Below are 25,685 nucleotides of genomic sequence, written 5' to 3' on the forward strand. Positions count from 1 at the left end.
TCTTTGCTAGCCTTATTTCTGTGGAATCTGAGAACAGATATTTCGGATCCCATTGAAGACTATAGGGCCAAAGGAAATATCCTCCGATAACAAAGAGAAGGAAGCTTTCTGAGAAACTTCTTAGTATTCTGTGAAATCATCTCACAGAGTTACAGCTTTCCCCTCAAGAAGCCTTTCGCTAAGACAGTTCTTGTGGAATTGGCAAAGTGATATTTGGAAGCCCATAGAGGGCTATGGTGAAAAAGGAAATATCCTCAAATGAAATCTGGAAAGAAGCTTTCTGAGAAACTGCTGAGTGTTCTGTTAATTCATCTCACAGAGTTACATCTGTATTTCGTGGATCTCTTTGCTAGCCTTATTTCTGTGGAATCTGAGAACAGATATTTCGGATCCCTTTGGAGACTATAGGGCCAAAGGAAATATCCTCCGATAACAAAGAGAAAGAAGCTTTCTGAGAAACTTCTTTGTGTTCTGTGAAATCATCTCACAGAGTAACAGCTTTCCCCTCAAGAAGCCTTTCGCTAAGACAGTTCTTGTGGAATTGGCAAAGTGATATTTGGAAGCCCATAGAGGGCTATGTTGAAAAAGGAAATATCCTCACATGAAATCTGGAAGGAAGCTTTCTGAGAAACTGCTTAGTGTTCTGTTAATTCATCTCACAGAGTTACATCTGTATTTCGTGGATCTCTTTGCTAGCCTTATTTCTGTGGAATCTGAGAACAGATATTTCCGATCCCTTTGAAGACTATAGGGCCGAAGGAAATATGCTCCGATATCAAAGAGAAAGAAGCTTTCTGAGAAACTTGTTTGTGTTCTGTGAAATCATCCCACAGAGTTACAGCTTTCCCCTCAAGAAGCCTTTCGCTAAGACAGTTCTTGTGGAATTGGCAAAGTGATATTTGGAAGCCCATAGAGGGCTATGGTGAAAAAGGAAATATCCTCAGATGAAGTCTGGAAAGAAGTTTTCTGAGAAACTGCTTAGTGTTCTGTTAATTCATCTCACAGAGTTACATCTGTATTTCGTGGATCTCTTTGCTAGCCTTATTTCTGTGGAATCTGAGAACAGATATTTCGGATCCCATTGAAGACTATAGGGCCAAAGGAAATATCCTCCGATAACAAAGAGAAAGAAGCTTTCTGAGAAACTTCTTTGTGTTCTGTGAAATCATCTCACAGAGTTACAGCTTTCCCCTCAAGAAGCCTTTCGCTAAGACAGTTCTTGTGGAATTGGCAAAGTGATATTTCGAAGCCCATAGAGGGCTATGGTGAAAAAGGAAATATCCTCACATGAAATCTCGAAAGAAGCTTTCTGAGAAACTGCTTAGTGTTCTGTTAATTCATCTCACAGAGTTACATCTGTATTTCGTGGATCTCTTTGCTAGCCTTATTTCTTTGGAATCGGAGAACAGATATTTCGGATCCCTATGAAGAATATAGGGGCAAAGGAAATATCCTCCGATAACAAACAGAAAGAAGCTTTCTGAGAAACTTCTTTGTGTTCTGTGAAATCATCTCACAGAGTTACAGCTTTCCCCTCAAGAAGCCTTTCGCTAAGACAGTTCTTGTGGAATTGGCAAAGTGATATTTGGAAGCCCATAGAGGGCTATAGTGAAAAAGGAAATATCCTCAGATGAAATCTGGAAAGAAGCTTTCTGAGAAACTTCTGAGTGTTCTGTTAATTCATCTCACTGAGTTACATCTGTATTTCGTGGATCTCTTTGCTAGCCTTATTTCTGTGGAATCTGAGAACAGGTATTTCGGATCCCATTGAAGACTATAGGGCCAAAGGAAATATCCTCCGATAACAAAGAGAAAGAAGCTTTCTGAGAAACTTCTTTGTGTTCTGTGAAATCATCTCACAGAGTTACAGCTTTCCCCTCAAGAAGCCTTTCGCTAAGACAGTTCTCGTGGAATTGGCAAAGTGATATTTGGAAGCCCATAGAGGGCAATGCTGAAAAAGGAAATATCCTCAGATGAAATCTGGAAAGAAGCTTTCTGAGAAACTGCTTAGTGTTCTGTTAATTCATCTCACAGAGTTACATCTGTATTTCGTGGATCTCTTTGCTAGCCTTATTTCTGTGGAATCTGAGAACAGATATTTCGGATCCCATTGAAGACTATAGGGCCAAAGAAAATATCCTCCGATAACAAAGAGAAAGAAGCTTTCTGAGAAACTGCTTTGTGTTCTGTGAAATCATCTCACAGAGTTACAGCTTTCCCCTCAAGAAGCCTTTCGCTAAGACAGTTCTTGTGGAATTGGCAAAGTGATATTTGGAAGCCCATAGAGGGCTATGGTGAAAAAGGTAGTATCCTCAGATGAAATCTGGAAAGAAGCTTTCTGAGAAACTGCTTAGTGTTCTGTTAATTCATCTCACAGAGTTACATCTGTATTTCGTGGATCTCTTTGCTAGCCTTATTTCTGTGGAATCTGAGAACAGATATTTCGGATCCCATTGAAGACTATAGGGCCAAAGGAATTATCCTCCGATAACAAAGAGAAAGAAGCTTTCTGAGAAACTTCTTTGTGTTCTGTGAAATCATCTCACAGAGTTACAGCTTTCCCCTCAAGAAGCCTTTCGCTAAGACAGTTCTCGTGGAATTGGCAAAGTGATATTTGGAAGCCCATAGAGGGCTATGTTGAAAAAGGAAATATCCTCAGATGAAATCTGGAAAGAAGCTTTCTGAGAAACTGCTTAGTGTTCTGTTAATTCATCTCACAGAGTTACATCTGTATTTCGTGGATCTCTTTGCTAGCCTTATTTCTGTGGAATCTGAGAACAGATATTTCGGATCCCATTGAAGACTATAGGGCCAAAGGAAATATCCTCCGATATCAAAGAGAAAGAAGCTTTCTGAGAAACTTCTTTGTGTTCTGTGAAATCATCCCACAGAGTTACAGCTTTCCCCTCAAGAAGCCTTTCGCTAAGACAGTTCTTGTGGAATTGGCAAAGTGATATTTGGAAGCCCATAGAGGGCTATGGTGAAAAAGGAAATATCCTCAGATGAAATCTGGAAAGAAGCTTTCTGAGAAACTGCTTAGTGTTCTGTTAATTCATCTCACAGAGTTACATCGGATTTCGTGCATCTCTTTGCTAGCCTTATTTCTGTGGAATCTGAGAACAGATATTTCGGATCCCATTGAAGACTATAGGGCCAAAGGAAATATCCTCCGATAACAAAGAGAAAGAAGCTTTCTGAGAAACTTCTTTGTGTTCTGTGAAATCATCTCACAGAGTTACAGCTTTCCCCTCAAGAAGCCTTTCGCTAAGACAGTTCTTGTGGAATTGGCAAAGTGATATTTGGAAGCCCATAGAGGGCTATGGTGAAAAAGGAAATATCCTCAGATGAAATCTCGAAAGAAGCTTTCTGAGAAACTGCTTAGTGTTCTGTTAATTCATCTCACAGAGTTACATCTGTATTTCGTGGATCTCTTTGCTAGCCTTATTTCTTTGGAATCTGAGAACAGATATTTCGGATCCCATTGAAGACTATAGGGCCAAAGGAAATATCCTCCGTTAACAAAGAGAAAGAAGCTTTCTGAGAAACTTCTTTGTGTTCTGTGAAATCATCTCACAGAGTTACAACTTTTCCCTAAAGAAGCCTTTCGCTAAGACAGTTCTTGTGGAATTGGCAAAGTGATATTTGGAAGCCCATAGAGGGCTACGGTGAAAAAGGAAATATCCTCAGATGAAATCTGGAAGGAAGCTTTCTGAGAAACTGCTGAGTGTTCTGTTAATTCCTCTCACAGAGTTACATCTGTATGTCGTGGATCTCTTTGCTAGCCTTATTTCTGTGGAATCTGAGAACAGATATTTCGGATCCTATTGAAGACTATAGGGCCAAAGGAAATATCCTCCGATAACAAAGAGAAAGAAGCTTTCTGAGAAACTTCTTTGTGTTCTGTGAAATCATCTCACAGAGTTACAGCTTTCCCCTCAAGAAGCCTTTCGCTAAGACAGTTCTTGTGGAATTGGCAAAGTGATAGTTTGGAAGCCCATAGAGGGCTATGGTGAAAAAGGAAATATCCTCAGATGAAATCTGGAAAGAAGCTTTCTGAGAAACTGCTGAGTGTTCTGTTAATTCATCTCAGAGAGTTACATCTGTATTTCGTGGATCTCTTTGCTAGCCTTATTTCTGTGGATTCTGAGAACAGATATTTCGGATCCCATTGAAGACTATAGGGCCAAAGGAAATATCCTCCGATAACAAAGAGAAAGAAGCTTTCTGAGAAACTTCTTTGTGCTCTGTGAAATCATCTCACAGAGTTACAGCTTTCCCCTCAAGAAGCCTTTCGCTAAGACAGTTCTTGTGGAATTGGCAAAGTGATATTTGGAAGCCCATAGAGGGCTATGTTGAAAAAGGAAATATCCTCACATGAAATCTGGAAAGAAGCTTTCTGAGAAACTGCTTAGTGTTCTGTTAATTCATCGCACAGAGTTACATCTGTATTTCGTGGATCTCTTTGCTAGCCTTATTTCTTTGGAATCTGAGAACAGATATTTCGGATCCCTTTGAAGACTATAGGGCCAAAGGAAATATCCTCCGATATCAAAGAGAAAGAAGCTTTCTGAGAAACTTGTTTGTGTTCTGTGAAATCATCCCACAGAGTTACAGCTTTCCCCTCAAGAACCTTTCGCTAAGACAGTTCTTGTGGAATTGGCAAAGTGATATTTGGAAGCCCATAGAGGGCTACGGTGAAAAAGGAAATATCCTCAGATGAAATCTGGAAGGAAGCTTTCTGAGAAACTGCTGAGTGTTCTGTTAATTCCTCTCACAGAGTTACATCTGTATGTCGTGGATCTCTTTGCTAGCCTTATTTCTGTGGAATCTGAGAACAGATATTTCGGATCCTATTGAAGACTATAGGGCCAAAGGAAATATCCTCCGATAACAAAGAGAAAGAAGCTTTCTGAGAAACTTCTTTGTGTTCTGTGAAATCATCTCACAGAGTTACAGCTTTCCCCTCAAGAAGCCTTTCGCTAAGACAGTTCTTGGGGAATTGGCAAAGTGATAGTTTGGAAGCCCATAGAGGGCTATGGTGAAAAAGGAAATATCCTCAGATGAAATCTGGAAAGAAGCTTTCTGAGAAACTGCTGAGTGTTCTGTGAATTCATCTCAGAGAGTTACATCTGTATTTCGTGGATCTCTTTGCTAGCCTTATTTCTGTGGAATCTGAGAACAGATATTTCGGATCCCATTGAAGACTATAGGGCCAAAGGAAATATGCTCCGATAACAAAGAGAAAGAAGCTTTCTGAGAAACTTCTTTGTGTTCTGTGAAATCATCTCACAGAGTTACAGCTTTCCCTTCAAGAAGCCTTTCGCTAAGACAGTTCTTGTGGAATTGGCAAAGTGATAGTTTGGAAGCCCATAGAGGGCTATGGTGAAAAAGGAAATATCCTCAGATGAAATCTGGAAAGAAGCTTTCTGAGAAACTGCTTAGTGTTCTGTTAATTCATCTCACAGAGTTACATCTGTATTTCGTGGATCTCTTTGCTAGCCTTATTTCTGTGGAATCTGAGAACAGATATTTCGGATCCCTTTGAAGACTATAGGGCCTAAGGAAATATCCTCCGATAACAAAGAGAAAGAAGCTTTCTGAGAAACTTCTTTGTGTTCTGTGAAATCATCTCACAGAGTTACAGCTTTCCCCTCAAGAAGCCTTTCGCTAAGACAGTTCTTGTGGAATTGGCAAAGTGATATTTGGAAGCCCATAGAGGCCTATGGTGAAAAAGGAAATATCCTCAGATGAAATCTGGAAAGAAGCTTTCTGAGAAACTGCTTAGTGTTCTGTTAATTCATCTCACAGAGTTACATCTGTATTTCGTGGATCTCTTTGCTAGCCTTATTTCTGTGGAATCTGAGAACAGATATTTCGGATCCCATTGAAGACTATAGGGCCAAAGGAAATATCCTCCGATAACAAAGAGAAAGAAGCTTTCTGAGAAACTTCTTTGTGTTCTGTGAAATCATCTCACAGAGTTACAGCTTTCCCCTCAAGAAGCCTTTCGCTAAGACAGTTCTTGTGGAATTGGCAAAGTGATATTTGGAAGCCCATAGAGGGCTATGGTGAATAAGGAAATATCCTCACATGAAATCTGGAAAGAAGCTTTCTGAGAAACTGCTTAGTGTTCTGTTAATTCATCTCATAGAGTTACATCTGTATTTCGTGGATCTCTTTGCTAGCCTTGTTTCTGTGGAATCTAAGAACAGATATTTCGGATCCCTTTGAAGACTATAGGGCCAAAGGAAATATCCTCCGATAACAAAGAGAAAGAAGCTTTCTGAGAAACTTCTTTGTGTTCTGTGAAATCATCCCACAGAGTTACAGCTTTCCCCTCAAGAAGCCTTTCGCTAAGACAGTTCTTGTGGAATTGGCAAAGTGATATTTTGAAGCCCTTAGAGGGCTATGGTGAAAAAGGTAATATCCTCAGATGAAATCTGGAAAGAAGCTTTCTGAGAAACTGCTTAGTGTTCTGTTAATTCATCTCACAGAGTTACATCTGTATTTCGTGGATCTCTTTGCTAGCCTTATTTCTGTGGAATCTGTGAACAAATATTTCGGATCCCATTGAAGACTATAGGGCCAAAGGAAATATCCTCCGATAACAAAGAGAAAGAAGCTTTCTGAGAAACTTCTTTGTGTTCTGTGAAATCATCTCACAGAGTTACAGCTTTCCCCTCAAGAAGCCTTTCGCTAAGACAGTTCTTGTGGAATTGGCAAAGTGATATTTGGAAGCCCATAGAGGGCTATGGTGAAAAAGGAAATATCCTCACATGAAATCTGGAAAGAATCTTTCTGAGAAACTCCTTAGTGTTCTGTTAATTCATCTCACAGAGTTACATCTGTATTTCGTGGATCTCTTTGCTAGCCTTATTTCTGTGGAATCTGAGAACAGATATTTCGGATCCCTTTGAAGACTATAGGGCCAAAGGAAATATCCTCCGATAACAAAGAGAAAGAAGCTTTCTGAGAAACTTCTTTGTGTTCTGTGAAATCATCCAACAGAGTTACAGCTTTCCCCTCAAGAAGCCTTTCGCTAAGACAGTTCTTGTGGAATTGGCAAAGTGATATTTGGAAGCCCATAGAGGGCTATGGTGAAAAAGGAAATATCCTCAGATGAAATCTGGAAAGAAGCTTTCTGAGAAACTGCTTAGTGTTCTGTTAATTCATCTCACAGAGTTACATCTGTATTTCGTGGATCTCTTTGCTAGCCTTATTTCTGTGGAATCTGAGAACAGATATTTCGGATCCCATTGAAGACTATAGGGCCAAAGGAAATATCCTCCGATAACAAAGAGAAAGAAGCTTTCTGAGAAACTTCTTTGTGTTCTGTGAAATCATCTCACAGAGTTACAGCTTTCCCTTCAAGAAGCCTTTAGCTAAGACAGTTCTTGTGGAATTGGCAATGTGATATTTGGAAGCCCATAGAGGGCTATGGAGAAAAAGGAAATATCCTCAGATGAAATCTGGAAAGAAGCTTTCTGAGAAACTGCTTAGTGTTCTGTTAATTCATCTCACAGAGTTACATCTGTATTTCGTGGATCTCTTTGCTAGCCTTATTTCTGTGGAATCTGAGAACAGATATTTCGGATCCCATTGAAGACTATAGGGCCAAAGGAAATATCCTCCGATAACAAAGAGAAAGAAGCTTTCTGAGAAACTTCTTTGTGTTCTGTGAAATCATCTCATAGAGTTACAGCTTTTCAATCAAGAAGCCTTTCGCTAAGACATTTCTTGTGGAATTGGCAAAGTGATATTTGGAAGCCCATAGAGGGCTAGGGTGAAAAAGGAAATATCCTCAGATGAAATCTGGAAAGAAGCTTTCTGAGAAACTGCTTAGTGTTCTGTTAATTCATCTCACAGAGTTACATCTGTATTTCGTGGATCTCTTTGCTGGCCTTATTTCTGTGGAATCTGAGAACAGATATTTCGGATCCCATTGAAGACTATAGGGCCAAAGGAAATATCCTCCGATAACAAAGAGAAAGAAGCTTTCTGAGAAACTTCTTTGGGCTCTGTGAAATCATCTGACAGAGTTACAGCTTTACCCTCAAGAAGCCTTTCGCTAAGACAGTTCTTGTGGAATTGGCAAAGTGATATTTGGAAGCCCATAGAGGGCTACGGTGAAAAAGGAAATATCCTCAGATGAAATCTGGAAGGAAGCTTTCTGAGAAACTGCTGAGTGTTCTGTTAATTCCTCTCACAGAGTTACATCTGTATGTCGTGGATCTCTTTGCTAGCCTTATTTCTGTGGAATCTGAGAACAGATATTTCGGATCCTATTGAAGACTATAGGGCCAAAGGAAATATCCTCCGATAACAAAGAGAAAGAAGCTTTCTGAGAAACTTCTTTGTGTTCTGTGAAATCATCTCACAGAGTTACAGCTTTCCCCTCAAGAAGCCTTTCGCTAAGACAGTTCTTGTGGAATTGGCAAAGTGATAGTTTGGAAGCCCATAGAGGGCTATGGTGAAAAAGGAAATATCCTCAGATGAAATCTGGAAAGAAGCTTTCTGAGAAACTGCTGAGTGTTCTGTTAATTCATCTCACAGAGTTACATCTGTATTTCGTGGATCTCTTTGCTAGCCTTATTTCTGTGGAATCTGAGAACAGATATTTCGGATCCCATTGAAGACTATAGGGCCAAAGGAAATATGCTCCGATAAAAAAGAGAAAGAAGCTTTCTGAGAAACTTCTTTGTGTTCTGTGAAATCATCTCACAGAGTTACAGCTTTCCCTTCAAGAAGCCTTTCGCTAAGACAGTTCTTGTGGAATTGGCAAAGTGATATTTGGAAGCCCATAGAGGCCTATGGTGAAAAAGGAAATATCCTCAGATGAAATCTGGAAAGAAGCTTTCTGAGAAACTGCTTAGTGTTCTGTTAATTCATCTCACAGAGTTACATCTGTATTTCGTGGATCTCTTTGCTAGCCTTATTTCTGTGGAATCTGAGAACAGATATTTCGGATCCCATTGAAGACTATAGGGCCAAAGGAAATATCCTCCGATAACAAAGAGAAAGAAGCTTTCTGAGAAACTTCTTTGTGTTCTGTGAAATCATCTCACAGAGTTACAGCTTTCCCCTCAAGAAGCCTTTCGCTAAGACAGTTCTTGTGGAATTGGCAAAGTGATATTTGGAAGCCCATAGAGGGCTATGGTGAATAAGGAAATATCCTCACATGAAATCTGGAAAGAAGCTTTCTGAGAAACTGCTTAGTGTTCTGTTAATTCATCTCATAGAGTTACATCTGTATTTCGTGGATCTCTTTGCTAGCCTTGTTTCTGTGGAATCTAAGAACAGATATTTCGGATCCCTTTGAAGACTATAGGTCCAAAGGAAATATCCTCCGATAACAAAGAGAAAGAAGCTTTCTGAGAAACTTCTTTGTGTTTTGTGAAATCATCCCACAGAGTTACAGCTTTCCCCTCAAGAAGCCTTTCGCTAAGACAGTTCTTGTGGAATTGGCAAAGTGATATTTGGAAGCCCATAGAGGGCTAGGGTGAAAAAGGAAATATCCTCAGATGAAATCTGGAAAGAAGCTTTCTGAGAAACTGCTTAGTGTTCTGTTAATTCATCTCACAGAGTTACATCTGTATTTCGTGGATCTCTTTGCTGGCCTTATTTCTGTGGAATCTGAGAACAGATATTTCGGATCCCATTGAAGACTATAGGGCCAAAGGAAATATCCTCCGATAACAAAGAGAAAGAAGCTTTCTGAGAAACTTCTTTGGGCTCTGTGAAATCATCTCACAGAGTTACAGCTTTACCCTCAAGAAGCCTTTCGCTAAGACAGTTCTTGTGGAATTGGCAAAGTGATATTTGGAAGCCCATAGAGGGCTACGGTGAAAAAGGAAATATCCTCAGATGAAATCTGGAAGGAAGCTTTCTGAGAAACTGCTGAGTGTTCTGTTAATTCCTCTCACAGAGTTACATCTGTATGTCGTGGATCTCTTTGCTAGCCTTATTTCTGTGGAATCTGAGAACAGATATTTCGGATCCTATTGAAGACTATAGGGCCAAAGGAAATATCCTCCGATAACAAAGAGAAAGAAGCTTTCTGAGAAACTTCTTTGTGTTCTGTGAAATCATCTCACAGAGTTACAGCTTTCCCCTCAAGAAGCCTTTCGCTAAGACAGTTCTTGTGGAATTGGCAAAGTGATAGTTTGGAAGCCCATAGAGGGCTATGGTGAAAAAGGAAATATCCTCAGATGAAATCTGGAAAGAAGCTTTCTGAGAAACTGCTGAGTGTTCTGTTAATTCATCTCAGAGAGTTACATCTGTATTTCGTGGATCTCTTTGCTAGCCTTATTTCTGTGGAATCTGAGAACAGATATTTCGGATCCCATTGAAGACTATAGGGCCAAAGGAAATATGCTCCGATAACAAAGCTAAAGAAGCTTTCTGAGAAACTTCTTTGTGTTCTGTGAAATCATCTCACAGAGTTACAGCTTTCCCTTCAAGAAGCCTTTCGCTAAGACAGTTCTTGTGGAATTGGCAAAGTGATATTTGGAAGCCCATAGAGGGCTATGGAGAAAAAGGAAATATCCTCACATGAAATCTGGAAAGAAGCTTTCTGAGAAACTGCTTAGTGTTCTGTTAATTCATCTCACAGAGTTACATCTGTATTTCGTGGATCTCTTTGCTAGCCTTATTTCTGTGGAATCTGAGAACAGATATTTCGGATCCCATTGAAGACTATAGGGCCAAAGGAAATATCCTCCGATAACAAAGAGAAAGAAGCTTTCTGAGAAACTTCTTTGTGTTCTGTGAAATCATCTCACAGAGTTACAGCTTTTCCCTCAAGAAGCCTTTCGCTAAGACAGTTCTTGTGGAATTGGCAAAGTGATATTTGGAAGCCCATAGAGGGCTATGGTGAAAAAGGAAATATCCTCACATGAAATCTGGAAAGAAGCTTTCTGAGAAACTGCTTAGTGTTCTGTTAATTCATCTCACAGAGTTACATCTGTATTTCGTGGATCTCTTTGCTGGCCTTGTTTCTGTGGAATCTGAGAACAGATATTTCGGATCCCATTGAAGACTATAGGGCCAAAGGAAATATCCTCCGATAACAAAGAGAAAGAAGCTTTCTGAGAAACTTCTTTGGGCTCTGTGAAATCATCTCACAGAGTTACAGCTTTCCCCTCAAGAAGCCTTTCGCTAAGACAGTTCTTGTGGAATTGGCAAAGTGATATTTGGAAGCCCATAGAGGGCTATGGTGAAAAAGGAAATATCCTCAGATGAAATGTGGAAAGAAGCTTTCTGACAAACTGCTTAGTGTTCTGTTAATTCATCTCACAGAGTTACATCTGAATTTCGTGGATCTCTTTGCTAGCCTTATTTCTGTGGAATCTGAGAACAGATATTTCGGATCCCATTGAAGACTATAGGGCCAAAGGAAATATCCTCCGATAACAAAGAGAAAGAAGCTATCTGAGAAACTTCTTCGTGTTCTGTGAAATCATCTCACAGAGTTACAGCTTTCCCCTCAAGAAGCCTTTCGCTAAGACAGTTCTTGTGGAATTGGCAAAGTGATAGTTTGGAAGCCCATAGAGGGCTATGGTGAAAAAGGAAATATCCTCAGATGAAATCTGGAAAGAAGCTTTCTGAGAAACTGCTGAGTGTTCTGTTAATTCATCTCAGAGAGTTACATCTGTATTTCGTGGATCTCTTTGCTAGCCTTATTTCTGTGGAATCTGAGAACAGATATTTCGGATCCCATTGAAGACTATAGGGCCAAAGGAAATATGCTCCGATAACAAAGCTAAAGAAGCTTTCTGAGAAACTTCTTTGTGTTCTGTGAAATCATCTCACAGAGTTACAGCTTTCCCTTCAAGAAGCCTTTCGCTAAGACAGTTCTTGTGGAATTGGCAAAGTGATATTTGGAAGCCCATAGAGGGCTATGGAGAAAAAGGAAATATCCTCACATGAAATCTGGAAAGAAGCTTTCTGAGAAACTGCTTAGTGTTCTGTTAATTCATCTCACAGAGTTACATCTGTATTTCGTGGATCTCTTTGCTAGCCTTATTTCTGTGGAATCTGAGAACAGATATTTCGGATCCCATTGAAGACTATAGGGCCAAAGGAAATATCCTCCGATAACAAAGAGAAAGAAGCTTTCTGAGAAACTTCTTTGTGTTCTGTGAAATCATCTCACAGAGTTACAGCTTTTCCCTCAAGAAGCCTTTCGCTAAGACAGTTCTTGTGGAATTGGCAAAGTGATATTTGGAAGCCCATAGAGGGCTATGGTGAAAAAGGAAATATCCTCACATGAAATCTGGAAAGAAGCTTTCTGAGAAACTGCTTAGTGTTCTGTTAATTCATCTCACAGAGTTACATCTGTATTTCGTGGATCTCTTTGCTGGCCTTGTTTCTGTGGAATCTGAGAACAGATATTTCGGATCCCATTGAAGACTATAGGCCAAAGGAAATATCCTCCGATAACAAAGAGAAAGAAGCTTTCTGAGAAACTTCTTTGGGCTCTGTGAAATCATCTCACAGAGTTACAGCTTTCCCCTCAAGAAGCCTTTCGCTAAGACAGTTCTTGTGGAATTGGCAAAGTGATATTTGGAAGCCCATAGAGGGCTATGGTGAAAAAGGAAATATCCTCAGATGAAATGTGGAAAGAAGCTTTCTGACAAACTGCTTAGTGTTCTGTTAATTCATCTCACAGAGTTACATCTGAATTTCGTGGATCTCTTTGCTAGCCTTATTTCTGTGGAATCTGAGAACAGATATTTCGGATCCCATTGAAGACTATAGGGCCAAAGGAAATATCCTCCGATAACAAAGAGAAAGAAGCTTTCTGAGAAACTTCTTCGTGTTCTGTGAAATCATCTCACAGAGTTACAGCTTTCCCCTCAAGAAGCCTTTCGCTAAGACAGTTCTTGTGGAATTGGCAAAGTGATATTTGGAAGCCCATAGAGGGCTATGGTGAAAAAGGAAATATCCTCACATGAAATCTGGAAAGAATCTTTCTGAGAAACTCCTTAGTGTTCTGTTAATTCATCTCACAGAGTTACATCTGTATTTCGTGGATCTCTTTGCTAGCCTTATTTCTGTGGAATCTGAGAACAGATATTTCGGATCCCTTTGAAGACTATAGGGCCAAAGGAAATATCCTCCGATAACAAAGAGAAAGAAGCTTTCTGAGAAACTTCTTTGTGTTCTGTGAAATCATCCCACAGAGTTACAGCTTTCCCCTCAAGAAGCCTTTCGCTAAGACAGTTCTTGTGGAATTGGCAAAGTGATATTTGGAAGCCCATAGAGGGCTGTGGTGAAAAAGGAAATATCCTCAGATGAAATCTGGAATGAAGCTTTCTGAGAAACTGCTTAGTGTTCTGTTAATTCATCTCACAGAGTTACATCTGTATTTCGTGGATCTCTTTGCTAGCCTTATTTCTGTGGAATCTGAGAACAGATATTTGGGATCCCATTGAAGACTATAGGGCCAAAGGAAATATCCTCCGATAACAAAGAGAAAGAAGCTTTCTGAGAAACTTCTTTGTGTTCTGTGAAATCATCTCACAGAGTTACAGCTTTCCCTTCAAGAAGCCTTTCGCTAAGACAGTTCTTGTGGAATTGGCAAAGTGATATTTGGAAGCCCATAGAGGGCTATGGAGAAAAAGGAAATATCCTCAGATGAAATCTGGAAAGAAGCTTTCTGAGAAACTGCTTAGTGTTCTGTTAATTCATCTCACAGAGTTACATCTGTATTTCGTGGATCTCTTTGCTAGCCTTATTTCTGTGGAATCTGAGAACAGATATTTCGGATCCCATTGAAGACTATAGCGCCAAAGGAAATATCCTCCGATAACAAAGAGAAAGAAGCTTTCTGAGAAACTTCTTTGTGTTCTGTGAAATCATCTCACAGAGTTACAGCTTTTCCCTCAAGAAGCCTTTCGCTAAGACAGTTCTTGTGGAATTGGCAAAGTGATATTTGGAAGCCCATAGAGGGCTATGGTGAAAAAGGAAATATCCTCAGATGAAATCTGGAAAGAAGCTTTCTGAGAAACTGCTTAGTGTTCTGTTAATTCATCTCACAGAGTTACATCTGTATTTCGTGGATCTCTTTGCTGGCCTTATTTCTGTGGAATCTGAGAACAGATATTTCGGATCCCATTGAAGACTATAGGGCCAAAGGAAATATCCTCCGATAACAAAGAGAAAGAAGCTTTCTGAGAAACTTCTTTGGGCTCTGTGAAATCATCTCACAGAGTTACAGCTTTCCCCTCAAGAAGCCTTTCGCTAAGACAGTTCTTGTGGAATTGGCAAAGTGATATTTGGAAGCCCATAGAGGGCTATGGTGAAAAAGGAAATATCCTCAGATGAAATGTGGAAAGAAGCTTTCTGAGAAACTGCTTAGTGTTCTGTTAATTCATCTCACAGAGTTACATCTGTATTTCGTGGATCTCTTTGCTAGCCTTATTTCTGTGGAATCTGAGAACAGATATTTCGGATCCCATTGAAGACTATAGGGCCAAAGGAAATATCCTCCGATAACAAAGAGAAAGAAGCTTTCTGAGAAACTTCTTCGTGTTCTGTGAAATCATCTCACAGAGTTACAGCTTTCCCCTCAAGAAGCCTTTCGCTAAGACAGTTCTTGTGGAATTGGCAAAGTGATATTTGGAAGCCCATAGAGGGCTATGGTGAAAAAGGAAATATCCTCACATGAAATCTGGAAAGAAGCTTTCTGAGAAACTGCTAAGTGTTCTGTTAATTCATCTCACAGAGTTACATCTGTATTTCGTGAATCTCTTTGCTAGCCTTATTTCTGTGGAATCTGAGAACAGATATTTCGGATCCCTTTGAAGACTATAGGGCCAAAGGAAATATCCTCCGATATCAAAGAGAAAGAAGCTTTCTGAGAAACTTGTTTGTGTTCTGTGAAATCATCCCACAGAGTTACAGCTTTCCCCTCAAGAAGCCTTTCGCTAAGACAGTTCTTGTGGAATTGGCAAAGTGATATTTGGAAGCCCATAGAGGGCTGTGGTGAAAAAGGAAATATCCTCAGATGAAATCTGGAAAGAAGCTTTCTGAGAAACTGCTTAGTGTTCTGTTAATTCATCTCACAGAGTTACATCTGTATTTCGTGGATCTCTTTGCTAGCCTTATTTCTGTGGAATCTGAGAACAGATATTTCGGATCCCATTGAAGACTATAGGGCCAAAGGAAATATCCTCCGATAACAAACAGAAAGAAGCTTTCTGAGAAACTTCTTTGTGTTCTGTGAAATCATCTCACAGAGTTACAGCTTTCCCTTCAAGAAGCCTTTAGCTAAGACAGTTCTTGTGGAATTGGCAAAGTGATATTTGGAAGCCCATAGAGGGCTATGGAGAAAAAGGAAATATCCTCAGATGAAATCTGGAAAGAAGCTTTCTGAGAAACTGCTTAGTGTTCTGTTAATTCATCTCACAGAGTTACATCTGTATTTCGTGGATCTCTTTGCTAGCCTTATTTCTGTGGAATCTGAGAACAGATATTTCGGATCCCATTGAAGACTATAGGGCCAAAGGAAATATCCTCCGATAACAAAGAGAAAGAAGCTTTCTGAGAAACTTCTTTGTGTTCTGTGAAATCATCTCACAGAGTTACAGCTTTTCCCTCAAGAAGCCTTTCGCTAAGACAGTTCTTGTGGAATTGGCAAAGTGATATTTGGAAGCCCATAGAGGGCTATGGTGAAAAAGGAAATATCCTCAGATGAAATCTGGAAAGAAGCTTTCTGAGAAACTGCTTAGTGTTCTGTTAATTCATCTCACAGAGTTACATCTGTATTTCGTGGATCTCTTTGCTGGCCTTGTTTCTGTGGAATCTGAGAACAGATATTTCGGATCCCATTGAAGACTATAGGGCCAAAGGAAATATCCTCCGATAACAAAGAGAAAGAAGCTTTCTGAGAAACTTCTTTGGGCTCTGTGAAATCATCTCACAGAGTTACAGCTTTCCCCTCAAGAAGCCTTTCGCTAAGACAGTTCTTGTGGAATTGGCAAAGTGATATTTGGAAGCCCATAGAGGGCTATGGTGAAAAAGGAAATATCCTCAGATGAAATGTGGAAAGAAGCTTTCTGAGAAACTGCTTAGTGTTCTGTTAATTCATCTCACAGAGTTACATCTGTATTTCGTGGATCTCTTTGCTAGCCTTATTTCTGTGGAATCTGAGAACAGATATTTCGGATCCCATTGAAGACTATAGGGCCAAAGGAAATATCCTCCGATAACAAAGAGAAAGAAGCTTTCTGAGAAACTTCTTCGTGTTCTGTGAAATCATCTCACAGAGTTACAGCTTTCCCCTCAAGAAGCCTTTCGCTAAGACAGTTCTTGTGGAATTGGCAAAGTGATATTTGGAAGCCCATAGAGGGCTATGGTGAAAAAGGAAATATCCTCACATGAAATCTGGAAAGCAGCTTTCTGAGAAACTGCGAAGTGTTCTGTTAATTCATCTCACAGAGTTACATCTGTATTTCGTGGATCTCTTTGCTAGCCTTATTTCTGTGGAATCTGAGAACAGATATTTCGGATCCCATTGAAGACTATAGGGCCAAAGGAAATATCCTCCGATAACAAAGAGAAAGAAGCTTTCTGAGAAACTTCTTTGTGTTCTGTGAAATCATCTCACAGAGTTACAGCTTTTCCCTCAAGAAGCCTTTCGCTAAGACAGTTCTTGTGGAATTGGCAAAGTGATATTTGGAAGCCCATAGAGGGCTGTGGTGAAAAAGGAAATATCCTCAGATGAAATCTGGAAAGAAGCTTTCTGAGAAACTGCTTAGTGTTCTGTTAATTCATCTCACAGAGTTACATCTGTATTTCGTGGATCTCTTTGCTAGCCTTATTTCTGTGGAATCTGAGAACAGATATTTCGGATCCCTTTGAAGAATATAGGGCCAAAGGAAATATCTTCCGATAACAAAGAGAAAGAAGCTTTCTGAGAAACTTCTTTGTGTTCTGTGAAATCATCTCACAGAGTTACAGCTTTCCCCTCAAGAAGCCTTTCGCTAAGACAGTTCTTGTGGAATTGGCAAAGTGATATTTGGAAGCCCATAGAGGGCTATGGAGAAAAAGGAAATATCCTCAGATGAAATCTGGAAAGAAGCTTTCTGAGAAACTGCTTAGTGTTCTGTTAATTCATCTCACAGAATTACATCTGTATTTCGTGGATCTCTTTGCTAGCCTTATTTCTGTGGAATCTGAGAACAGATATTTCGGATCCCATTGAAGACTATAGGGCCAAAGGAAATATCCTCCGATAACAAAGAGAAAGAAGCTTTCTGAGAAACTTCTTTGTGTTCTGTGAAATCATCTCACAGAGTTAGAGCTTTCGCATCAAGAAGCCTTTCGCTAAGAAGTTCTTGTGGAATTGGCAAAGTGATATTTGGAAGCCCATAGAGGGCTATGGTGAAAAAGGAAATATCCTCAGATGAAATCTGGAAAGAAGCTTTCTGAGAAACTGCTTAGTGTTCTGTTAATTCATCTCACAGAGTTACATCTGTATTTCGTGGATCTCTTTGCTAGCCTTATTTCTGTGGAATCTGAGAACAGATATTTCCGATCCCTTTGAAGACTATAGGGCCAAAGGAAATATCCTCCGATAACAAAGAGAAAGAAGCTTTCTGAGAAACTTCTTTGTGTTCTGTGAAATCATCTCACAGAGTTACAGCTTTCCCCTCAAGAAGCCTTTCGCTAAGACCGTTCTTGTGGAATTGGCATAGTGATATTTGGAAGCCCCTAGAAGGCTATGGTGAAAAAGGAAATATCCTCAGATGAAATCTGGAAAGAAGCGTTCTGAGAAACTGCTTAGTGTTCTGTTAATTCATCTCACAGAGTTACATCTGTATTTCGTGGATCTCTTTGCTAGCCTTATTTCTGTGGAATCTCAGAACAGATATTTCGGATTCCTATGAAGACTATAGGGGCAAAGGAAATATCCTCCGATAACAAAGAGAAAGAAGCTTTCTGAGAAACTTCTTTGTGTTCTGTGAAATCATCTCACAGAGTTACAGCTTTTCCCTCAAGAAGCCTTTCGCTAAGACAGTTCTTGTGGAATTGGCAAAGTGATATTTGGAAGCCCATAGAGGGCTATGGTGAAAAAGGAAATATCCTCAGATGAAATCTGGAAGGAAGCTTTCTGAGAAACTGCTGAGTGTTCTGTTAATTCCTCTCACAGAGTTATATCTGTATGTCGTGGATCTCTTTGCTAGCCTTATTTCTGTGGAATCTGAGAACAGATATTTCGGATCCTATTGAAGACTATAGGGCCAAAGGAAATATCCTCCGATAACAAAGAGAAAGAAGCTTTCTGAGAAACTTCTTTGTGTTCTGTGAAATCATCTCACAGAGTTACAGCTTTCCCCTCAAGAAGCCTTTCGCTAAGACAGTTCTTGTGGAATTGGCAAAGTGATAGTTTGGAAGCCCATAGAGGGCTATGGTGAAAAAGGAAATATCCTCATATGAAATCTGGAAAGAAGCTTTCTGAGAAACTGCTGAGTGTTCTGTTAATTCATCTCAGAGAGTTACATCTGTATTTCGTGGATCTCTTTGCTAGCCTTATTTCTGTGGAATCTGAGAACAGATAATTCGGATCCCTTTGAAGACTATAGGGCCAAAGGAAATATCCTCCGATAACAAAGAGAAAGAAGCTTTCTGTGAAACTTCTTTGTGTTCTGTGAAATCATCTCACAGAGTTACAGCTTTCCCCTCAAGAAGCCTTTCGCTAAGACAGTTCTTGTGGAATTGGCAAAGTGATATTTGGAAGCCCATAGAGGGCTATGGTGAAAAAGGAAATATCCTCAGATGAAATCTGGAAAGAAGCTTTCTGAGAAACTGCTTAGTGTTCTGTTAATTCATCTCACAGAGTTACATCTGTATTTCGTGGATCTCTTTGCTAGCCTTATTTCTGTGGAATCTGAGAACAGATATTTCGGATCCCATTGAAGACTATAGGGCCAAAGGAAATATCCTCCGATAACAAAGAGAAAGAAGCTTTCTGAGAAACTTCTTTGTGTTCTGTGAAATCATCTCACAGAGATACAGCTTTCCCCTCAAGAAGCCTTTCGCTAAGAAGTTCTTGTGGAATTGGCAAAGTGATATTTGGAAGCCCATAGAGGGCTATGGTGAAAAAGGAAATATCCTCAGATGAAATCTGGAAAGAAGCTTTCTGAGAAACTGCTTAGTGTTCTGTTAATTCATCTCACTGAGTTACATCTGTATTTCGTGGATCTCTTTGCTGGCCTTATTTCTGTGGAATCTGAGAACAGATATTTCCGATCCCTTTGAAGACTATAGGGCCAAAGGAAATATCCTCCGATAACAAAGAGAAAGAAGCTTTCTGAGAAACTTCTTTGTGTTCTGTGAAATCATCTCACAGAGTTACAGCTTTCCCCTCAAGAAGCCTTTCGCTAAGACAGTTCTTGTGGAATTGGCAAAGTGATATTTGGAAGCCCATAGAGGGCTATGGTGAAAAAGGAAATATCCTCAGATGAAATCTGGAAAGAAGCTTTCTGAGAAACTGCTTAGTGTTCTGTTAATTCATCTCACAGAGTTACATCTGTATTTCGTGGATCTCTTTGCTAGCCTTATTTCTGTGGAATCTGAGAACAGATATTTCGGATCCCATTGAAGACTATAGGGCCAAAGGAAATATCCTCCGATAACAAAGAGAAAGAAGCTTTCTGAGAAACTTCTTTGTGTTCTGTGAAATCATCTCACAGAGATACAGCTTTCCCCTCAGGAAGCCTTTCGCTAAGAAGTTCTTGTGCAATTGGCAAAGTGATATTTGGAAGCCCATAGAGGGCTATGGTGAAAAAGGTAATATCCTCAGATGAAATATGGAAAGAAGCTTTCTGAGAAACTGCTTAGTGTTCTGTTAATTCATCTCACAGAGTTACATCTGTATTTCGTGGATCTCTTTGCTAGCCTTATTTCTGTGGAATCTGAGAACAGATATTTCGGATCCCATTGAAGACTATAGGGCCAAAGGAAATATCCTCCGATAACAAAGAGAAAGAAGCTTTCTGAGAAACTTCTTTGTGTTCTGTGAAATCATCTCACAGAGTTACAGCTTTTCCCTCAAGAAGCCTTTTGCTAAGAAGTTCTTGTGGAATTGGCAAAGTGATATTTGGAAGCCCATAGAGGGCTATGGTGAAAAAGGAAATATCCTCAGATGAAATCTGGAAAGAAGCTTTCTGAGAAACTGCTGAGTGTTCTGTTAATTCATCTCACAGAGTTACATCTGTATTTCGTGGATCTCTTTGCTAGCCTTATTTCTGTGGAATCTGAGAACAGATATTTCCGATCCCTTTGAAGACTATAGGGCCAAAGGAAATATCCTCCGATAACAAAGAGAAAGAAGCTTTCTGAGAAACTTCTTTGTGTTCTGTGAAATCATCTCACAGAGTTACAGCTTTCCCCTCAAGAAGCCTTTCGCTAAGACAGTTCTCGTGGAATTGGCAAAGTGATATTTGGAAGCCCATAGAGGGCTATGGTGAAAAAGGAAATATCCTCAGATGAAATCTGGAAAGAAGCTTTCTGAGAAACTGCTTAGTGTTCTGTTAATTCATCTCACAGAGTTACATCTGTATTTCGTGGATCTCTTTGCTAGCCTTATTTCTTTGGAATCTGAGAACAGATATTTCGGATCCCATTGAAGACTATAGGGCCAAAGGAAATATCCTCCGATAACAAAGAGAAAGAAGCTTTCTGAGAAACTTCTTTGTGTTCTGTGAAATCATCTCACAGAGTTACAGCTTTTCCCTCAAGAAGCCTTTCGCTAAGACAGTTCTTGTGGAATTGGCAGAGTGATATTTGGAAGCCCATAGAGGGCTACGGTGAAAAAGGAAATATCCTCAGATGAAATCTCGAAAGAAGCTTTCTGAGAAACTGCTTAGTGTTCTGTTAATTCATCTCACAGAGTTACATCTGTGTTTCGTGGATCTCTTTGCTAGCCTTATTTCTTTGGAATCTGAGAACAGATATTTCGGATCCCTTTGAAGACTATAGGGCCAAAGGAAATATCTTCCGATAACAAAGAGAAAGAAGCTTTCTGAGAAACTTCTTTGTGTTCTGTGAAATCATCTCACAGAGTTACAGCTTTCCCCTCAAGAAGCCTTTCGCTAAGACATTTCTTGTGGAATTGGCAAAGTGATATTTGGAAGCCCATAGAGGGCTATGGAGAAAAAGGAAATATCCTCAGATGAAATCTGGAAAGAAGCTTTCTGAGAAACTGCTTAGTGTTCTGTTAATTCATCTCACAGAGTTACATCTGTATTTCGTGGATCTCTTTGCTAGCCTTATTTCTGTGGAATCTGAGAACAGATATTTCGGATCCCATTGAAGACTATAGGGCCAAAGGAAATATCCTCCGATAACAAAGAGAAAGAAGCTTTCTGAGAAACTTCTTTGTGTTCTGTGAAATCATCTCACAGAGTTAGAGCTTTCGCCTCAAGAAGCCTTTCGCTAAGAAGTTCTTGTGGAATTGGCAAAGTGATATTTGGAAGCCCATAGAGGGCTATGGTGAAAAGGGAAATATCCTCAGATGAAATCTGGAAAGAAGCTTTCTGAGAAACTGCTTAGTGTTCTGTTAATTCATCTCACAGAGTTACATCTGTATTTCGTGGATCTCTTTGCTAGCCTTATTTCTGTGGAATCTGAGAACAGATATTTCCGATCCCTTTGAAGACTATAGGGCCAAAGGAAATATCCTCCGATAACAAAGAGAAAGAAGCTTTCTGAGAAACTTCTTTGTGTTCTGTGAAATCATCTCACAGAGTTACAGCTTTCCTCTCAAGAAGCCTTTCGCTAAGACCGTTCTTGTGGAATTGGCATAGTGATATTTGGAAGCCCCTAGAGGGCTATGGTGAAAAAGGAAATATCCTCAGATGAAATCTGGAAAGAAGCGTTCTGAGAAACTGCTTAGTGTTCTGTTAATTCATCTCACAGAGTTACATCTGTATTTCGTGGATCTCTTTGCTAGCCTTATTTCTGTGGAATCTGAGAACAGATATTTCGGATCCCATTGAAGACTATAGGGCCAAAGGAAATATCCTCCGATAACAAGGAGAAAGAAGCTTTCTGAGAAACTTCTTTGTGTTCTGTGAAATCATCTCACAGAGTTACAGCTTTCCCCTCAAGAAGCCTTTCGCTAAGACAGTTCTTGTGGAATTGGCAGAGTGATATTTGGAAGCCCATAGAGGGCTATGGTGAAAAAGGAAATATCCTCAGATGAAATCTCGAAAGAAGCTTTCTGAGAAACTGCTTAGTGTTCTGTTAATTCATCTCACAGAGTTACATCTGTATTTCGTGGATCTCTTTGCTAGCCTTATTTCTGTGGAATCTGAGAACAGATATTTCGGATCCCTTTGAAGACTATAGGGCCAAAGGAAATATCCTCCGATAACAAAGAGAAAGAAGCTTTCTGTGAAACTTCTTTGTGTTCTGTGAAATCATCTCACAGAGTTACAGCTTTCCCCTCAAGAAGCCTTTCGCTAAGACAGTTCTTGTGGAATTGGCAAAGTGATATTTGGAAGCCCATAGAGGGCTATGGTGAAAAAGGAATTATCCTCAGATGAAATCTGGAAAGAAGCTTTCTGAGAAACTGCTTAGTGTTCTGTTAATTCATCTCACAGAGTTACATCTGTATTTCGTGGATCTCTTTGCTAGCCTTATTTCTGTGGAATCTGAGAACAGATATTTCGGATCCCATTGAAGACTATAGGGCCAAAGGAAATATCCTCCGATAACAAAGAGAAAGAAACTTTCTGAGAAACTTCTTTGTGTTCTGTGAAATCATCTCACAGAGATACAGCTTTCCCCTCAAGAAGCCTTTCGCTAAGAAGTTCTTGTGGAATTGGCAAAGTGATATTTGGAAGCCCATAGAGGGCTATGGTGAAAAAGGAAATATCCTCAGATGAAATCTGGAAAGAAGCTTTCTGAGAAACTGCTTAGTGTTCTGTTAATTCATCTCACTGAGTTACATCTGTATTTCGTGGATCTCTTTGCTGGCCTTATTTCTGTGGAATCTGAGAACAGATATTTCCGATCCCTTTGAAGACTATAGGGCCAAAGGAAATATCCTCCGATAACAAAGAGAAAGAAGCTTTCTGAGAAACTTCTTTGTGTTCTGTGAAATCATCTCACAGAGTTACAGCTTTCCCCTCAAGAAGCCTTTCGCTAAGACAGTTCTTGTGGAATTGGCAAAGTGATATTTGGAAGCCCATAGAGGGCTATGGTGAAAAAGGAAATATCCTCAGATGAAATCTGGAAAGAAGCTTTCTGAGAAACTGCTTAGTGTTCTGTTAATTCATCTCACAGAGTTACATCTGTATTTCGTGGATCTCTTTGCTAGCCTTATTTCTGTGGAATCTGAGAACAGATATTTCGGATCCCATTGAAGACTATAGGGCCAAAGGAAATATCCTCCGATAACAAAGAGAAAGAAGCTTTCTGAGAAACTTCTTTGTGTTCTGTGAAATCATCTCACAGAGATACAGCTTTCCCCTCAGGAAGCCTTTCGCTAAGAAGTTCTTGTGGAATTGGCAAAGTGATATTTGGAAGCCCATAGAGGGCTATGGTGAAAAAGGTAATATCCTCAGATGAAATCTGGAAAGAAGCTTTCTGAGAAACTGCTTAGTGTTCTGTTAATTCATCTCACAGAGTTACATCTGTATTTCGTGGATCTCTTTGCTAGCCTTATTTCTGTGGAATCTGAGAACAGATATTTCGGATCCCATTGAAGACTATAGGGCCAAAGGAAATATCCTCCGATAACAAAGAGAAAGAAGCTTTCTGAGAAACTTCTTTGTGTTCTGTGAAATCATCTCACAGAGTTACAGCTTTTCCCTCAAGAAGCCTTTTGCTAAGAAGTTCTTGTGGAATTGGCAAAGTGATATTTGGAAGCCCATAGAGGGCTATGGTGAAAAAGGAAATATCCTCAGATGAAATCTGGAAAGAAGCTTTCTGAGAAACTGCTGAGTGTTCTGTTAATTCATCTCACAGAGTTACATCTGTATTTCGTGGATCTCTTTGCTAGCCTTATTTCTGTGGAATCTGAGAACAGATATTTCCGATCCCTTTGAAAACTATAGGGCCAAAGGAAATATCCTCCAATAACAAAGAGAAAGAAGCTTTCTGAGAAACTTCTTTGTGTTCTGTGAAATCATCTCACAGAGTTACAGCTTTCCCCTCAAGAAGCCTTTCGCTAAGACAGTTCTCGTGGAATTGGCAAAGTGATATTTGGAAGCCCATAGAGGGCTATGGTGAAAAAGGAAATATCCTCAGATGAAATCTGGAAAGAAGCTTTCTGAGAAACTGCTTAGTGTTCTGTTAATTCATCTCACAGAGTTACATCTGTATTTCGTGGATCTCTTTGCTAGCCTTATTTCTTTGGAATCTGAGAACAGATATTTCGGATCCCATTGAAGACTATAGGGCCAAAGGAAATATCCTCCGATAACAAAGAGAAAGAAGCTTTCTGAGAAACTTCTTTGTGTTCTGTGAAATCATCTCACAGAGTTACAGCTTTTCCCTCAAGAAGCCTTTCGCTAAGACAGTTCTTGTGGAATTGGCAGAGTGATATTTGGAAGCCCATAGAGGGCTACGGTGAAAAAGGAAATATCCTCAGATGAAATCTCGAAAGAAGCTTTCTGAGAAACTGCTTAGTGTTCTGTTAATTCATCTCACAGAGTTACATCTGTATTTCGTGGATCTCTTTGCTAGCCTTATTTCTTTGGAATCTGAGAACAGATATTTCGGATCCCTTTGAAGACTATAGGGCCAAAGGAAATATCTTCCGATAACAAAGAGAAAGAAGCTTTCTGAGAAACTTCTTTGTGTTCTGTGAAATCATCTCACAGAGTTACAGCTTTCCCCTCAAGAAGCCTTTCGCTAAGACATTTCTTGTGGAATTGGCAAAGTGATATTTGGAAGCCCATAGAGGGCTATGGAGAAAAAGGAAATATCCTCAGATGAAATCTGGAAAGAAGCTTTCTGAGAAACTGCTTAGTGTTCTGTTAATTCATCTCACAGAGTTACATCTGTATTTCGTGGATCTCTTTGCTAGCCTTATTTCTGTGGAATCTGAGAACAGATATTTCGGATCCCATTGAAGACTATAGGGCCAAAGGAAATATCCTCCGATAACAAAGAGAAAGAAGCTTTCTGAGAAACTTCTTTGTGTTCTGTGAAATCATCTCACAGAGTTAGAGCTTTCGCCTCAAGAAGCCTTTCGCTAAGAAGTTCTTGTGGAATTGGCAAAGTGATATTTGGAAGCCCATAGAGGGCTATGGTGAAAAGGGAAATATCCTCAGATGAAATCTGGAAAGAAGCTTTCTGAGAAACTGCTTAGTGTTCTGTTAATTCATCTCACAGAGTTACATCTGTATTTCGTGGATCTCTTTGCTAGCCTTATTTCTGTGGAATCTGAGAACAGATATTTCGGATCCCATTGAAGACTATAGGGCCAAAGGAAATATCCTCCGATAACAAAGAGAAAGAAGCTTTCTGAGAAACTTCTTTGTGTTCTGTGAAATCATCTCACAGAGTTACAGCTTTCCCCTCAAGAAGCCTTTCGCTAAGACAATTCTTGTGGAATTGGCAGAGTGATATTTGGAAGCCCATAGAGGGCTATGGTGAAAAAGGAAATATCCTCAGATGAAATCTCGAAAGAAGCTTTCTGAGAAACTGCTTAGTGTTCTGTTAAT

The sequence above is a fragment of the Macaca mulatta genome, chromosome 15, assembly GCF_049350105.2.
Source record: "Macaca mulatta isolate MMU2019108-1 chromosome 15, T2T-MMU8v2.0, whole genome shotgun sequence".
In the NCBI taxonomy this organism is placed as follows: Eukaryota; Metazoa; Chordata; class Mammalia; order Primates; family Cercopithecidae; genus Macaca; species Macaca mulatta.